This window comes from Penaeus japonicus, unplaced genomic scaffold, assembly GCF_977035675.1.
Source record: "Penaeus japonicus unplaced genomic scaffold, GWHDUDI00000001_assembly GWHDUDI00000018, whole genome shotgun sequence".
Lineage (NCBI taxonomy): Eukaryota > Metazoa > Arthropoda > Malacostraca > Decapoda > Penaeidae > Penaeus > Penaeus japonicus.
Genome location: NW_028234420.1, coordinates 2,089,790 through 2,099,789, shown reverse-complemented (window position 1 = coordinate 2,099,789; position 10,000 = coordinate 2,089,790). Strand labels below are relative to the sequence as shown.

At 35.4% G+C, this 10,000-nt stretch overlaps 2 pseudogenes across 2 annotated transcripts in view; both read left to right on the top strand.

Moving 5' to 3' along the window:
- Nucleotides 1–1,099: 1,099 nt before the first annotated feature.
- Nucleotides 1,100–2,546, top strand: LOC122246108 (uncharacterized; annotated as a pseudogene). Its single transcript, XR_015191834.1, has 2 exons — nucleotides 1,100–1,142; nucleotides 1,359–2,546. The product of XR_015191834.1 is annotated as an uncharacterized LOC122246108 (transcript).
- Nucleotides 2,547–6,760: 4,214 nt separating this feature from the next.
- The window catches only part of LOC122246105 (uncharacterized), a 14,468-nt pseudogene continuing 11,228 nt past the window's right edge, over nucleotides 6,761–10,000 (top strand). The window contains exons 1-2 of the transcript XR_015191833.1: nucleotides 6,761–6,802; nucleotides 6,940–8,050. The product of XR_015191833.1 is annotated as an uncharacterized LOC122246105 (transcript). The remainder of the gene's footprint in view (nucleotides 6,803–6,939; nucleotides 8,051–10,000) is intronic.

Here is a 10,000-nt window from a genome sequence, read left to right as displayed (position 1 = left end):
TATATATATATATATATATATATATATTTACCTACACACACACACACATACACACACACACACACACACACACACACACACACACACACACACACACCACACATATATATATTATATATATATATATATATATATATATATATATATATATATATATATATACATGTGTGTGTGTTTGTGTGCATGTGCGTGTATACATATACAGGTATGTACATTCACACACACACATAACATACATCTATACATATGTGTATGTATAAATAAATAGATAAGTAAATATATATATACATTAGAAATACATACACATATACTTTTTCTTTATACATATATATAAGATATATGATATATATATTATGGTATGTATATATAAAAATAGGTAATAAATCATATATGATATATATATATATATTAATTATTATATATGTATATATATCTAATTATATATATATATATAATATATATATATATATATATAAATGATATGAATAGATATATATATATATAGCACAGTATATGTGGTGTGTATATACATACATATATGAGGTTATATCTAAACATATTTCATCTAAACATCTACACTCTACAATCTGTATGTATATATGTTTTATATATTTCTCAGTATGTTTGTGTTCGAGCGAGCGCGAACATACACTAATATATATGTATGATATATATATATAATTGATATATATATATATATAGTATATATATATATATATATATAATATATCATATATACATATAGATGTATATATACATATATATATATATAAAATATATATAGATATATATATATATATTATATATATATATATATAGATAGATAGATATAGATAGATAGATATATAGATAGATCGATAGATACGTACGTGATCTTGATCCATATGTGTGTGTGTGTAAGTATGTGTGTGTACATGTATAGATAGATAGACATGTACGTAATCCTGATCCTCCACGTCCATGCACTTGCATGATTCGTTTCCTCCGATCCAAGGGCGGTGGGCGGAGCCAAGAGGGGGTTAGAGTGAGTTTAATGTTGTTTTTTTTCCCTCTGGTATATATAGTTCGTCTCGCTTTTTTCATCACAGCAATTCACAGGATTTGCTCTTTTATCGCAGCGATGAAGTCACTGATATTATGCAGTACGTTCTCAACATCTGCTCCTTAAAGCTCCTCCTGCAATCGCTTTTTCATTCGCTTTCATCCATTTTCCTTTTATTCGCCTTTCATCAATTTTCCTTTGATTCCCTTTTCATCCATTTATCTTTGATTCGCCTTTCATCCTTTTTCCTTTCATTCGCTTTTCATCCATTTTCCTTTCATTCGCCTTTCATTCATTTTCCTTTCCACTTTTCCAGCAATCGTCGGCCTGGTCGCGGCGGACAGCCTCGGCGGCTTCAACGGGAATGGCAACGGCTATGGGGCTCCCCCCGCCAACGGAGGCAACGGCAATGGCAACGGATACGTAGCACCCACGAACGGTAATGGCAACGGTAACGGGTACTCCGCACCCACCAACGGATTCAACGGAAATGGCAACGGTAACGGTAATGGTAACGGGTACTCGGCACCCACCAACGGATTCAACGGAAATGGCAACGGTAACGGTAATGGTAACGGGTATTCGGGACGTACCAACGGATTTAACGGAAATGGCAACGGTTATGCGCCCCCAAGCAACACCTATGGCCCGCCCAACGGCGCCTATGGAGTAGACCCTGAGATCGCCGCTTTGGCTGAGAACATTCCCGGGGGCGGCGTGCCCGGTGAGGACTACCCCATTTTGGCTTCCGTGCCCGACACCGGCTTCTCCTGCGATGCCCAAGCGGTGCAAGGGTGTTACGCGGACACTGCACGTGAAGCCGGCTGCCAGGTCTTCCAATATCTGCCAGGACCGCGCCCTCAGGCGCCAAAGGAACTTTCTCCTTCCTGTGCCCCAACGGTACCATCTTCAACCAGCAGTACCTGGTATGTGACTGGTGGTTCAACTTCGACTGTTCTCAAGCCGAGAGCTTCTACTCCGTCAACGAACTCATCGGGGTCGTTCCCAGCGCTGGCTATGGATATGCCGCCGCCACTAATGGCATCAGCCTCAACGGCAACGGAAACGGAAGCAACGGATATAGTTCCAACGGTAATGGAAGGAACGGCAACGGAAACGGAAGCAACGGCTACGGTTCCAACGGCAACGGAAACGGAAGCAACGGCTACGGCTCCAACGGTAACGGAAGGAACGGCAACGGTAACGGAAGCAATGGCAACGGAGGCAGCAACGGCAACGGTTATGGCGCGCCCGCCGCCCCTTCCAACTCTTACGGCGCTCCTTTCTAAACATTCATCTATTTGTTGCATTTCTGAAGGATTTCAAAAACTCTCTTTGGTTATTCACACCCCCTTGTGCTTTCTTCTTCTCTGCCATTTTCCTCCATTTTCCTCAATTCTGGTTGCTGACACTTGAACTTTTGGTTTGCCGTGCAAACTCCCAAATGGATCCCACCTCTGTAGATTTAAGTGTATATTTATTTTTGCAATAAATACTATGCATTTACTCGGTATTATCATTATGTTAGAGGAAGCATTCTCCTTTCTTGACGTTCCTTTTGTATAGATACATTTATTGTGCTGAGGTTGTATGACTTCATCTAATCTACAAAGCAAAAACACACATATACATATCTATCTCTATATTTATGTATATATATATATATACATATATATGTACATATATTTATATATGTATATGTGTGTGTGTCTGTGTGTGTACATACAGATAAATAGATAGATATATGTATATATCAGAAAGTAGAATGCAGTAACGCATTTTAATATAGAAATCCAAATTTTACCTCCCTGACCGGGACTCGAAAAAAAATTGTATTTCTATACTAAAATGCATTACTGCATTCTACTTTCTCACATAAAACCTCGCTATCACTGCTCTGCTATGAGCAAATGGGAGATATCCAGGACGGTTTTGTACAGGCGTCCTGAGTAGAGACGATTCATTTTAGTTCGGGGTCGTGGTAGTCTAGCGGATTCAGTACTGTGCCTGTCAACTGATGGTGATCGGGTTTGAGTCCCCCGTCAGGGAGTAAAATTATGTATATAATATATGTATAAATATCTTATATATGTGTATGTATATATGTGTATGCTTATATATTCTCTGCATACATACACACATGACACACACACCACTCAACACACATACATATAACATATTAAAGTATTATTGTATATATATATACTATAAATATATATTTAAATATATATGTATAAGTATATATATATGAAGATATACATACAATTTTCCCTCCCTGATCGGACCTCAAACTCGATTACGAACCGTCAGAGATGACAGGACCTGACATGCTAATTCTTAATAGAACCATGCGACCCACCTAAACCTATATTGGGGGATGTGTTCTACTGATTCTACCATCTTTCTTCTAACATTAGAATAAACCTCAGGATAACCTGATTTGTGACTTGAATTTTAATTCATGATTGCTACCGCAGTACCCCCACGGGAATTGTATTTGGTGAAATAGACCTCGCTATGTCACTGCTCTGCTAAGAGCAGCCTAGGTAATTTCCATGATGGTTGTAAGGCATCTGCGTTAGGACAAATTCTTCTTGATGTGGGATACCCGCGTGAGTCTTCTTGGATTTAGGCAACCGGTGTCCTGTCACTTTGATGGGCTCAGTTCGTGTCCCGGGTTCAGGGGAGGTAAAATTTGCTATTTCTATATTAAGAAATGCGTTACTGCATTCTCGCATCTTTCACACTACACACACACACGACACACACACACACACACACACATACTTATACTATATATATATATATATATATATATTATAATATTATATATATATCATATATAGACATACATAAATATATATGTCAGCTGTGTGTGTGTATTTGGTGTGTGAGGTATACATATATAACGTATGTACACACACACTCCCAACACATATATGATATGTATTATGTATAATATATACATAATGTATGTATCATGATAATAATATATCAATACATATACATAGTATATATATATAAATATATATATATATATATATATAATATTACAATATATATATATATATAATATGCTATATAGTACATTACATACATACATATTTATATATATATATATATATATATATATATGGTTAGTTATGTTATTGTTGTAGTGTGTGTGTGTGTGTGGTGTGGAGTGTGTGTGTGGTATGGTATGTTTGTATATATACGGTATACATACATACATATATATATATATTCATTATATATATTGATACTTAATATACATTTATAGGTTATTGATATATCATGATATAGTATATAGTAATTATATGATTATTATATGTATATATATATATAAGGTAATATATTATAGATATATATATAAGAGAGAGAGAGAGAGAGAGGAGTCAGATATCGGAGCCGACGGAGAGAGAGGAGAGAAGTGATAAGGGAAGAATGATGTATAGGTATAATTTGTTATATCATATATATGATTATAGATATAATAGATATTTAAGATATATATTAGTATTTACATATAGATATACATGTAAGAACATATCGATTGAGTTAGTAATGCGTTATACATAAATTTGGTTATCTATGTTGTTATGTTATGTATATATATGTATGTGTGTAAATAAGTGTTAACAAGAATTTATACATCTATTTGCTTTATCTCTGTATACCCGGTATGTATGTACACACACAACTACATACATTGACATTAGAGGTATAGAGGAATTGGCAAAGTGAATAAGTCAAAAATACCGACAGGCGTTGAGCAGCTGGGAGGAGGCAATAAATGTTTTTTACTTTTTCGTTTTCCATTTTCATGAAGATACCAACCGCATGTTTTCTGATAATCTTCAATGGCTACGCAATGGAGAGATGCCTTCTTTTGACACCCAGGTTGCGGGTTTCCATTGGTTGTAATCCTGCGCCAAACATGGGACAAAGAAACTATTATGTTTGTTTCGAGATTTCAAGCGTGGACTTTTGAGCAGTGGATCTCATGTCAGTTAGGTACAGGAATGGCGCCCCTGAATTTACATGGGGAATAGAGTTTCCCTGAAGTTATTTGGGAAAAGGGGAGATAGGGCGCCCATGATGTGATATGTATAATGCAACTCCTCTCAACTTGCATATGTGTCGCGTTCTGCTGCAAGGGGGAGGGGGGGGGGTGATTCTGGCCTACCGCTTCCTCTAAATAAGGGCGTCGGAAGGGAAGCGCTAACGAAAGATTGAGTAAAACGTAAAACATGAACAATAAACTTAAATCTTATGGCAGACCAGAAAGGCTAAGAGCATGCAGTATGTTGATCAGATTGCACTAGTATTAGCAATTCGCAGTCAGCTCATAGGGGAATAATTTTGCGAAATGAGACAGGTGGGTTTCGTCTTCTCTTGACTGGAGCTCTCAAGCTGAATAAATAACATTATTGTCTTAGTTCAGCATTCATTTATATATATGTGTGTGTGTGTATAGGTATATATATATATATATATATATATATATATATATATATATATATATATATATATGTGTGTGTGTGTGTGTGTGTGTGTGTATAGGTACTATATATATATATATATATGTAAATACTCAATTTATATATATATAATATATAGTATTAAGATATATCATATGATATATAATACATGTGTGTTGTGTTTGTGTGGCATGTGCGTGTATACATATTATAGCGTATTGTACTCAATTCCTCACACACACAGAACATACATCTATACAAATTGTGTCTGTATAAATAAATAGATAAGTATAATATATATAATATATAATTTATATATAATACACACTATATATAACTATATATAAGAAAATATTAGGAGAAATACATATACATATACTTTTTAATACAATATATGTATCTATATTATGGTATGTATGTATATATATAATTTAATGATTAGCGAATATATATATATATTATAATAGTATATATATATATATATGTTATGTATAATATATATAATTGATTTATATATATAATTAAATATATATATATATATATATATATATATATCATATATAGTATACATAGATGAGGTTCGTAAGTATCTAAATCATATTCATCTATACATCTTTCTACAATCTGTTTTGTATATAATCGTGTTTATATATTTATTGCTTATTGTGGATATATACATATACACTACTTTATATGATATATGATATATATATATATATAATATATATATATATTATATATATATATAATATATTACATAATATATGTATATAATATATCCTATATATATATAATTTATATATATATTATATATTATAATATGCGTTAATATATTATATCATATATACATAGAAATGTGTAGTTATATACATATATATAATTGTGCTATCTATCTATCTCTCTCTTCTCCACCTCTCTCTCTGCTCTCTATATAATATATATATATATAGCTATATAATATATACTATATATATATATATATATATATATATTATATTATATATATATAGATAGATAGATAGATAGATACGTATGTAATCCTGATCCATATGTGAGTGTGTGTGTGTGTGTACATGTATAGATAGATAGATATGTACGTAATCCTGATCCTCCACGTCCATGCACTTGCATGATTCGTTTCCTCCGATCCAAGGGCGGTGGGCGGCGCAAGCAGGTTTCCTCCCTCTGGGGTATATTATAGTTCGTCTCGCTTTTTTCATCACAGCAATTCACAGGATTTGCTCTTTTATCGCAGCGATGAAGTCACTGATATTATGCAGTACGTTCTCAACATCTGCTCCTTAATGCTCCTCCTGCAATCGCCTTTTCATTCGCTTTTAATCCATTTTCCTTTCATTCACTTTCATCCATTTTCTTTTCATTCCCTTTCATCTATTTTCCTTTCCACTTTTCCAGCAATCGTCGGCCTGGTCGCGGCGGACAGCCTCGGCGGCTTCAACGGGAATGGCAACGGCTATGGGGCTCCCCCCGCCAACGGAGTCAACGGCAATGGCAACGGTAACGGTAATGGTAACGGATACTCCGCACCTGCCAACGGATTCAACGGAAATGGCAACGGTAACGGTAATGGTAACGGGTACTCCGCACCCACCAACGGATTCAACGGAAATGGCAACGGTAACGGTAATGGAAACGGTAACGGGTACTCGGCACCCACCAACGGATTCAACGGAAATGGCAACGGTAACGGTAATGGAAACGGTAACGGGTACTCCGCACCCACCAACGGATTCAACGGAAATGGCAACGGTAACGGTAATGGTAACGGATATTCAGGACGTACCAACGGATTTAACGGAAATGGCAACGGTTATGCGCCCCCAAGCAACACCTATGGCCCGCCCAACGGCGCCTATGGAGTAGACCCTGAGATCGCCGCTTTGGCTGAGAACATTCCCGGGGGCGGCGTGCCCGGTGAGGACTACCCCATTTTGGCTTCCGTGCCCGACACCGGCTTCTCCTGCGATGCCCAAGCGGTGCAAGGTTATTACGCCGACACTGCACCGGAAGCCGGCATGCCAGGTCTTCCATTATATGCCAAGGACCGCGCCCTCAGGCGCCAACAGGACTCGCCTTCACACTGTCGCCCCAACGGTACCATCTTCAACCAGCAGTACCACACGGTATGTGGACTGGTGGTTCAACTTCGACTGTTCTCAAGCCGAAGAGCTTCTACTTACTACCACCGTCAACGAACTCATCGGGGTCGTTCCCAGCGCTGGCTATGGATATGCCGCCGCCACTAATGGCATCAGCCTCAACGGCAACGGAAACGGCTACAGTTCCAACGGTAACGGAAGGAACGGAAACGGAAGCAACGGCTACGGTTCCAACGGTAACGGAAGGAACGGCAACGGAAACGGAAGCAACGGCTACGGTTCCAACGGTAACGGAAGGAACGGAAACGGAAACGGAAGCAACGGCTACGGCTCCAACGGTAACGGAAGGAACGGAAACGGAAACGGAAGCAACGGCAACGGAGGCAGCAACGGCAACGGTTATGGCGCGCCCGCCGCCCCTTCCAACTCTTACGGCGCTCCTTTCTAAATTTCTTATATTACTGAAGGATTTCAAAAACTCTCTTTGGTTATTCACACCCCCTTGTGCTGTCTTCTTCTCTGCCCATTTTCCTCAATTCTTGTGTTGCTGACACTTGAAAACATTTGGTTTTAGCCGTGCGAACTCCCAAAATGGATCCACCTCTGTAGGTTTAAGTGTATTTTTATTTTTGCAATAGATACTATGCATTCACTCGGTTTTATCAGTGTGTTAGATGAAGCATTCTCCTTCCATGACGTTCCTTTTGTATTAGATTCATTTAGTGTTGTTGAGGGTTGTATGATCTTCATCTAATCTACAAAGCAAAATACAAAGCGAAAACACACATATACATATCTATCTATCTATATATATGTATCTATATATATATATACATATATCGCTCCAATATATTATGTATATGTGGTCTGTGGTGTCTGTGTGTGGGTTGTACATATAGATAAAACTAGATAGATATATGTATATATGAGAAAGAAGAATACAGTAACGCATTTTTAATATAGAAATACAAATTTTAGCCATTCCTCTGACCGAGGACTCGAAAAAAAAAATTTGTAATTTCGCTTCTATATTTTTTTAATTCTAAAATGCTTTACTCCATTCTAGCTTTCTTCACATAGATATAATCCTTGGTAACCTGATTTGTGACTTGTTGAGAATTTCTAATTCATTGCGTAACGAGTGCCCACGGGTGATTGTCTGTAAAACCATCGCTATCACTGTACTACTGCTAAGAGCACACTAGATCTCAATTCCTGGATTGTTGTAAGGCATAATGGTTAGAACAATATACTTTTAGTGAGCCGCGTGGTCTATTGGATTAACAGCCGGGTCTGTTACTCTGACGACTCGGGTTCGAGTCCCGGTCAAGGAGGTAAAATTTGTATTTCTATATTAAAATGCGTTACTCCATTCTCGCATCTTTCTCACACACACACACATATATGTGTGTGTGTGTGTATGTATACATAAATAAGTATGTACACACACACATACACACACACACACACACACACACACACACACACACCACCACACGACCGACCACAACACATATATATATATATCTCTATAATATATAAATCTATACTAAATGAAGTATAAATAAATATATGTATGTATATAAACTATATATGAATGTACATATGTATATATACATACATACATATAAATATATATAACTATATAACACACTATACTATATATAAACTATACTATATCTATATATATATGTGTGTGTTGTTAGATTTGTGTGATGTGTTGATGTATGCTATATATATATATATATATATATATATCTATTAATCAATACTATATATATTACTAATATATATAATTTATCTCTAAATATAATATATATATATATATATATATATATAATCGATAGTGTAGTGTAGGTGTGTAGTGTGTGTTGTGTGTGTATGGGTATGCATATATATAATATATATAAATATATATATATATATATAATATATAACTATATCTATATACATATATTAATATTATATACTTATATATATGTACATTATTATCGAATACCATATAACTCTTATAATATATATAGCATCTATATCCTAATATAAGAATATATATATAATCTATCAATCACATACTAAAAATTCAGATACTTTTACCTACCACACATATCTAAATTATATATATAATAATACTATATTATATATCTAATATATATATTATATATATATAATATAGACTTATTATATAAAAGAGTGTGGTATGTGTGTGTGTGTGTGTGTGTGTGATGTGTGTATATTTGTCAAATATAAAATATATATATACATATTATACATATAAAACTAAACTAATAATATATATATATATATATATAATTATACATACATACACACACTACACACACACATACCCACACACACAC